This window comes from Lichenostomus cassidix, chromosome 5 (assembly GCF_008360975.1).
Source record: "Lichenostomus cassidix isolate B80296 chromosome 5, HeHo_3.0, whole genome shotgun sequence".
Lineage (NCBI taxonomy): Eukaryota > Metazoa > Chordata > Aves > Passeriformes > Meliphagidae > Lichenostomus > Lichenostomus cassidix.
This window is the reverse complement of record NC_139486.1, coordinates 57,083,505-57,092,210: the sequence shown is the minus strand read 5'-3', so window position 1 is coordinate 57,092,210 and position 8,706 is coordinate 57,083,505. Positions and strand designations below refer to the sequence as shown.

Below are 8,706 nucleotides of genomic sequence, written 5' to 3'. Positions count from 1 at the left end.
ACACTTATCTTCAGTCCTCCCACCCCAGTTTGTCACTTTTTTATTAATTTAATGATGGAAAAGCTCCGTAGCCAGCAGTCTAGAACCAGATAGTGGCTTTTTCAGTGAGCCTTTCAGATGTGTAGAGATGAACAGCTTCTCAACAAAGCTGTCACTTCCCCACATCACACAGCAGTGAAAAGCACAGCTCCAGCAGCCTTAGGTGCAACAGAAAGAGGTGCAGAAACCTCACCTTTTGCAGCAGGGCATCACTGTAAGTAAAAAATCATTAATGCCAGTGAGCTCTTTACTCCTTTATTGCCCTCACAGCCAAAGGGTGAATTTAAACTGTTAAAATAAAGCTTGGAAAGATTCAAATTAAATGTAAATCAGAAAATGTGAGTGCCAGTTGGTATATAGAGGGAATGAGCTGTAGTCAAAAAGCATTTTTTATTCCTATCATCAGGAAAAGTTAGTAGTATTGAAAGCAGAATTACTGTTCTGAATTTAAATGCTCAGTCAGTTTGAAAAACTTCATTAAATGATGGCCATATTCCCCTTAATATAATTGTGAACTGCATTGTGGAGCAACTTGAGGAACATGGGATGGTTTCAGATGCTACAGATCACTGGGATCCAACTGAGATCTCTCCAAACAGGTACTGCTACAAAAATAATTAGAATCTTATAAAATCACTGATCTTTAGAGTTACTTTCACTGTTTATGTCCAAAGGGTAAATGCAGATAAAAGAATTCATAAGCACCTTGAGGATTAACCAGTGTTCACAGACAAAGCAGCTCTAAGTAATTCAAATTTTTCTATCTCATAATACCTGTGTTTCTGCAGGAAAAATGTGGGTTTTTTAAGACAAAAAATACCTGAATTTACAGTAAATGATTGCACAGAAAAATTACAAGAAAAGTCCTATCCCTGTTTGAAGTAAAATAAAGCATTTACCTTAGACTACAACTTTATAATGATCTCTATTCATCCACAGTAAGAAAACAAGTGAAGGCAGGTGGCATTCTGATCAGCTTTCAGGTCAAACTATGGAACTGTGAGGGCTGTGCATTAAAAACAAACACCCAAAAGCAACTGTTCGGCAGTTAGCTCTTTTTACATTATCTATTTAGTGTCACAAGAGTGGATGTCAGGCATTTAGCAAACTCTGGAAGTAAATACTTAGATAAATTACCTGGAAACAAAACCCTTCTTGTGTAGGGATGAGCATCTGCAAGGTTAAGTCCACCAGAACCAGAACTGAGCAAAGAACAGAATCTTGAAGTGGGCCAGGAAAAAAATAAATTAAAAAATGATCAAATTGTTTGAGCTTGAAATTTAGGAATTATAAATGAAAAGAGCATTAGGAGATGTGTGGATAACTATGTAAGGAATTGGGTGCTTAGTGCATAGATTTCCAGGGGCTTGGTAAGAGGAGAACTGAAATCCAAGCAGAGAAAGAGTGGAATTTTGTAGATTACAGGAGAATGGGGACCAACTGAAGCCAGTTGTACTTCTCATGTCTAATACACATGCAGTGAAAATTATTTACCTGAGTGTGCACTAGATCACAGCTCATCCCAATGTCTCAATTTCAACAGATGTAACAAAATTATAAGTATTTATTTGTTCAGCTTCACTTTCCCTAAGTTGTTATTGCCTCAGAAGAATGAGGAACAACACTGATGATCATGGGGAGCAAAAAATATGCTACAAGTCCAAGAAAGAAGCAGTCAGAAAGTAGAATCAAGCATAGAACCACATCCACTTTCTCCACTTTTCTCACAAAATTGTTTTGACTTTTGCAACAAAGATGGAAGGAGATAGTTATTTATCACATTGCATTTTTCAAAAATAAATTTTGTAGTTGAGTGGGATGATTTCAGTTAATTGCTTCCAGCAAAGTATGTAGTATTTTAATTTCATTTCTGTGTCTAGAAAACTGGACTGACTTTTACAATGATTATAACAACACACAGATTTGAAATATTTTAGGAGTTTGAGATCTTGAAAAATTTATTTCAACAGTTCAGTTAAATCTTTGGAGCAGAACTATAAACAGAAATTTTTTCATATTATTATTGAAAAGACACTTCATTTCTCTTGCTGGAAACTTCTAGTGAAAACTTTGAAGGAGAAGATGTAAGGCAGCTTGGGAAAATGATTTTTTCTGAGTTAATGTGGATACCTCAAAGTTCTTTACACTCAGAGGTTTAAAGAATGTAGGAAGGAGGAAAAAATTACTTAAACTCAAAAAAAATATAAGTAAACAGTAGCAAAATGTATATGTGCAATCAAAGCATTTTTAGAGCAGGTAAACTAAAATATTACGAGCCAAACAAGAAATTATTAGGTAACATTAGGCTAGTTTTTCCATTTCTGTACCTGCTTATTTCAGGTTCTCTCAGTCTAGATTGTTGTTGACATATTTTTGCCTCATTTTCAGTTCATTTCACTAAAAAAAAAACCCTCCTAACATAAAAATGGAAATATCCTTCAGTAAAACTGCAAATTCTCCTGATAAATATTAATTCCTGCTTCTTTAAAAGGTGCTTGTTTGAGGTATTATGAGTAGTAGCTATGTGTGTTAAATCTCCCATTCTTTGTACCAGCTTCTTTAAAAAAAAAAAAATAAACCAGCCAATGAAAAGTGCCTAGACTGACGCTGTCTCCCTCGGTTAATCCAAGGCCAGTAGAGGGATAATTTGATTAAACTGAGACCCTAATTTATTTAGCTTTAGTTCTGGATCAACCTCTTCTTAATAGAGTGCTGTCGTCTCCGATTGTTTGATGAAAATTAAAGTGACATAAATACCATGGGACTTTTTCAATCTGATTAGTCAGCTAACTTGCATCAATACTACCCCAGCCATCAGGCGCTGGCGTCCTTCCTTTCACCAGCCTCACTAACAACTGACAAGTTCTCCTTGAAGCCTGGGCACCCACGCTGCCACTCAGACCCCCACACTTAACCCATCATCCCTCCTCAATGGCTCTTGTTTGACAAGGTGCCCACACCTTTTTCCATTGCTGTTCATCAGACAAAGCTAAATATTGTTTTATTAGCAATCAATAGCCTGTTAATCCCAAACGATTTCACAAATCCACTGAGCTCTCAAGCTGATTAAAAACGTTTGGGGTTTTTTTTTTTTTTTAAGCTGCTAAATTTCAGATGGATTTTCTCCTCTCCTCCCAACCCTCATGCTCTGATATGGGACATTGTAGCTGGTAAGCAAAGCCACAAAAGCAAAAGAGGTCTGTTGTCTTAGGTTGCCTTTAAGTAGACATTTGCAAATGCCAAAGTTTCACATTTTAAACATGAGCAAACCCATGCCACCAAACCCTCAGCACATTTACTGGCTCCTCCACTTTCAATCCATCAATTTGAAACTTAAGAATACGAGAGCTCCTGAGCCTTCCCTTTTCTTTTTACAGCAATATGGGAAATTCTTGCTTCGTCTGTGGCCTGGGGCACTAAGGAGAGAGAAGTAAGCTGCTTTGATTTACAATATATAAAATGCTAACAAAGCAGCTGTTGCACTTTTGAACCATGCTGAATTCAACTCCAAGCCACAGACACAGGCTGGGATCATACCTGGGTTTGCATGGTGGGTCCTGGATAGATCTGTGAGGCACAAGGGGAGCAGCATTACAAACACAATTCCTCTCAGCTTTACCCATCCTCACTCACTGTCTGCCTGTCTTTGCACTGGAGACACTGATTTTGAGAGCTGGGAATCCAATGGCAGTTTAGCCAGGTGATGCAGTGTAATCCAAGGCAGACAGGCAGTGTTGACAGGCACTCTGACTTGCTCAGGGACACAATACTGACTTGGTAAGTCTGGGTTTGACTCCTCTGAGACCTGCTGATTGTTCCTGTAGATGTGCTCCCTCTGCAACAACGAGGAAGGAAGGAAGTGTTGTGGGCAAGCTGAGGCCTCAGAGATGCTGCACATACCCTGCCTGAAACGAGTCCTAAAATGGGTGGTCTTGACTCTTCAGTACAAGAGAGTTAACTCTAGGAAAAATTCTTGTTGACACTGAAGGAGTTAACTAAAAGCAAAAATGAAATAACACACATTTTATGCTTTTTGTGCAGGGTCTTAAAACAATAGCCAAACTGTGGTTTAAGTAGAAGGGGAAAAGTTATTTCAGCTGACAGAATCCTCTGGAAGGTCTGTTGAAAGAAATCATAGATTCCCTAAGTCACCAGCCTTGAGAACAGAGTCCTAGTTCTGAAAGAGACTGCAGATACAAATTCTTAGGGCAGCATTTCAAGTCAGTAGCTTTAAAAAGTCAGCACAATTACTGTGAACATATCTGCTCGGAGTATGCTGTTAAAATAGTTCTAAATTTGGCTGTGCAGTATCTGTTTCAAATCACTCTTCCATATAACCTCAGGTCTTTCACAGGCTCTCCTCAAACTCTTCTTTCAGCAACTTTTTCTGTTAGGAGACATATCTGCCCCATCAAAAACACCCATCAAAACAGTAGAACATAATGACAAAAAACTCTCTATTCATAATTTTCAAAAAAGGTTGATGTGTTAAATCTCAAGACATTCTAAATGGAACATGTAAGTTTTTGCCAACCTAAACAAAGCAGAAACTGTTGGTTACTCTCTCTTTGGCTACTGTGCATGACCCTGTTGCATTTGCTAGTGGTAAAAAAAAAGGCCACAAATGTTGAAGAATGTTTTTCAGTTTTGTATTTTTAATAATAAAATAAAAAGGAAACAATACTACAAGTAGTACTCACTCAAGTAAGTATTTACCATAGTTTGCAATTCCTCTCCAAATCATCCATTTCTAAGGCAAGTGATGGTAACTTTAGAAAATGATTGTTGATTGAAGATCTGAACAACTCTACTGCTCTTGAATTCTAGGATAAAGCATCACAAATTTTGTGTCAGGCTAGGTGTTCTGCACAGCAACTATAATGTAGTTATTTTTATTTTGAAATTTTAATTATATCTGCAGATGCACTGTGCAATAGCCTGCAACTTTTGAAACAGAAAAAGAGTTTACTCCTTGTTCATAGAAGTATTTCTGTGTAATAACAGGGTGAAAATGCCATTGATACCTTGATCTTCACCTAGGTATTCTGTAAAGAATATTTGAACATCTAAAACCTCATATAGACTGAAACCTGAAACATTTTCTTTGACAGTGCAGTAAGAAACACACCATCATCATAAAGAAATGCTAAGGACTGGAAATCAGAAAGAGCTCTTGCACTGTGGGCTCTGGGTATGTCCAGACTGCAGCAGTCTCTGCAAGCCACCTCAGGTATTGAGTCTACCCTGATCAGTGTAAACTCCACACTCTTTGATTTACCATAGACAGAAAGCTTTTCAGTTCTTGCTCAGAGTACTTGTCTTGAAAGCTCCTTAATGATTTGCTTTAAATGCACTGCTTTTTATAGGAAAAACTAATAAATTAATAAAGTTAAACAGGAAAGCAGAAGATACACCTTTTCTGTCTAATCAATATTACTGCAAGGTTACAACCTCAACTGTATGCCAAGACTGCAGTGGCTTCATCTACCAAATCATTTTGTTTTGTGTTGGAGCAGCCCTATATGTTTGAAGGGATCCCATTTCTGATTTGCTGTTAGGATCTGCAGCCCCTTTTGGTAGATGCACACTGGATTCTTTTCAGAAGACAGTAAGGCAGAGTCTCCACTCCAGCTCCACACCAAATTTGCTCCACAGCAGAACTGAGGGTCTGAACTGCTTGTTTAGACAGCTCCAAACCACAAGTGTGGTGCAGATAGCGAATCCAGGGCACCAGACTAAATCTGATCTGGATTATAACCCCCTAGATCTTAGAATCATAGAATGGTTTTGACGGCTCTCCAAAGCTCATCTAGTCAAACCTGTCTGCAATGAGCAGGAACATCTTCAGCTAGCCCAGGTTGCTCACAGCTCCATCCAACCTGGCCTTGAATATTTCCAGGGATGGGACATCTACAGCCTCTCCATACATCCTGTTCCAGTGTTCACCACCCTCATCATAAAACATTTCTTCCTTTTATCTAGTCTTAATCTTCCCTCTTTTAATTTAAAGCAACACACCTTGGCCTATCACTACAGGCCCCAGTAAAAAGCCTGTCTACATCTTTCTTATGAGACCTCTTTAAATATAGAAAGACTAAACTTATTGTGCTGCAGACATAAGAATTTCTGCATCTCTTGGTTCTGTTTATTGAACTGCTCCCAGGAAACCCTGTAAACATAACATTTTTTGCAGTTAGACTGAGCAAGCTGTTATTTCAGAGCTCTTCCCCACAGGAATAATCCCTGTGAATGATTACAAATGGTCACAATTTAGAGTCATTCCTCTCAAGTTTCACTTGGTGCTAGTGGTCACCTGCCTCTGCAAACTGAGCATTAGTGATGCTCGCACATTTTTACAACACTGAGGTCACCCAACTTGTTTACTGGAACTGGCAGCCAAATCCTACAGCTGAAAGCTGAGGCAGATGCTCAAGCAGCTGCTGTCCAAGTTACATGAGCAGCAAGGACATTTCCTGCTTTGCTCAAGTTCCCCAAACCACTGGGTCATTTCTCCGGCAACATTCAGAGCACACTGGAGACAGAAGTTATGCAGTTTTGCTATTAATTGATCAGGCATGGGTTTGGGTAGTAATAACTTAGTTTCTTTAATGATCATATTTGCATGCTAAAATTCTGTCTTCTGAACTTCAAAGCCCCAGAACTGAATAACTCTCACAGTAGCTCGACACTAGAAATTTGGATCCAGATCCAGGGTGGAATTTGAGCCAACAGCCAATTCCCAAACAAATTCATCTGGATGTACACTAATTCAATAAAATTGAGTTTCAGTAGTTTATTTCGACTTTCAGCTTCCATGCTTGGAAATACTTGACAATAAATTATTCTTCTATCAATATTATTTTCACATTTGCTCCCCAGAAAAAATCTGTGATTGCAAAAACATGAAAGATTCTGTCTTCAAAAACTTCCAAAATTGAAAACTGCCACTTTTATGTCACCATTACAGTAAACCTGGTGCAACCCTACTGAACTAATACTTTGCCATGGTATCTGAAACCTGTCCTGATTATCCCTTGTCAGCCACGGTGGATAAAATTCTGTTTGGTCTCCTGTTTCCTGCTTTCCTTGCCTGCATGCTTTATTTCTGTTCTGTTAGGTGCAGGTGTCACTGCTTTTCCTCTAAGAAACAACTCATTTTTAAGAGATGTTACCAAAATACAGCAGCATAACAGAGGGAGGAAGACTTTACCTGCTATGTGGTTTGAAGCCCTTAAATGAGAAAGTGCATAACCCTTCAGGGAGCTCCTGATTTGTACAAAGCACTCTGTAACAAGCAACAACTTTCACAGAATCACAAAATGGTTTGGATTGGAAGAGACCTTAAAGCTCATCTCGTTCCAACCCCCCTGTGCCATGGGCAGGAACACCTTTCACCAGATCAGGTTGCTCAAAGCCCTACACAGCCTGGCCTGGAACATTTCCAGGGATGCTCTGCTTTTACAGGCAGCCACAGCTTCTCTGGGCAACCTGTGCCAGTGAACCTTCTTATATATTTACACAGATTTTCCCATTCTGCCTAATTGCTCTTGCAGGCCACTATGGTTCCTTTCAAGCACACTGACTCTCATTTTAAAAAGAGTTGCTTTTCTTGTTCCTAGGCCTGCATTAAAGGATTGTTCTAGACTTTGTTTTTATAATGTTCAGGAACCATTTTATTTCTAGCATAGCTAGTGGATGGAGTTGCCATGCTGGTGTGGAGCTGGTGGCCAGGACCATTCACAGCTGTTGCTGCTCCACGAGCCTGCACGGCCACTCTGCTGCAAGCAGGATGAGGGAAGGGAAGGGGAATGGTTTAAAAAATGGTTATAAAGAATTTGTATTTACAATGATGGTAGTAAAACACTGGGACAGGCTGCCCAGAAACATCCCTGGAAACATTCAAGACCAGGTTGGATGGAGCTGGGAGCAACCTGGTCTAATGGAACATGAGCTGGACTAGATGACCTCCTGAAGGTTCCTTCCAACCCAAACCATTCTGTGACTCTCTGAGGGGCTGCTGGCATACCCCCTATCCAGCAGCCCACCCAGCCATGACCCGGGGCACACTGTTCCACCCAGCAGCTCATGTGCCAGGCCCTTAGGACCAGGCTCTGGGCTGTCCCCTGCAGCTGTGCTTGACACAGCCTGTGCTGCTGGAGCACCTTGGTTCAACCCTGCAGGCTGTGCTTGCCAGTCCCAGCACCTTAGGGCTGCATGGACACCTCTGTGTTGTACATCCTGGCTGTGTTAGCCTGAGCCCTTCTTTTCTGCTCTCCAGAAATTGCTGAGTTGCCCTACCCAGCACTTGGAGTGGCGAGCAGAAATAACAGGGCAACCTCTCTGTCAGGAGCTTTTTGCTGCTGCTGTGTTGTCAGCGATGACTTTGGAATCCAGACAGCTACAAGATGGTCAGAACTGCTGAAGGCTTTACACCAGACTTCACTGGAGCCTGAACTGGCTGCCTGTAAAAGCCGAGCATCCTGCAAAACTTCCACAACGTTTAGGCAAGGAATGCATAGTGGGAAAAAACCCCAACTCCAAGTGGTTTGGACTGTCCACTTTTTCTGGACATTTTGGGTGAAACTGAGAGCAGAATCTGCTCTGAGCAGGCAGAATAAATTCGGTCCTGTGTGGGCTCAGCAATAATCGCGTTCCTTTTCCCCTCAC

At 40.4% G+C, this 8,706-nt stretch overlaps 1 long non-coding RNA gene across 1 annotated transcript in view; it reads right to left on the bottom strand.

The window, feature by feature from the left end:
- Window positions 1–970: 970 nt before the first annotated feature.
- LOC146436733 (uncharacterized) overlaps window positions 971–8,706 on the bottom strand; it is a 37,823-nt gene continuing 30,087 nt past the window's right edge. The window contains exons 4-5 of the long non-coding RNA XR_014852768.1: window positions 4,740–4,862; window positions 971–3,874 (exon numbers count right to left, since the gene is read on the bottom strand). This is a non-coding gene — a long non-coding RNA (uncharacterized LOC146436733). The remainder of the gene's footprint in view (window positions 3,875–4,739; window positions 4,863–8,706) is intronic.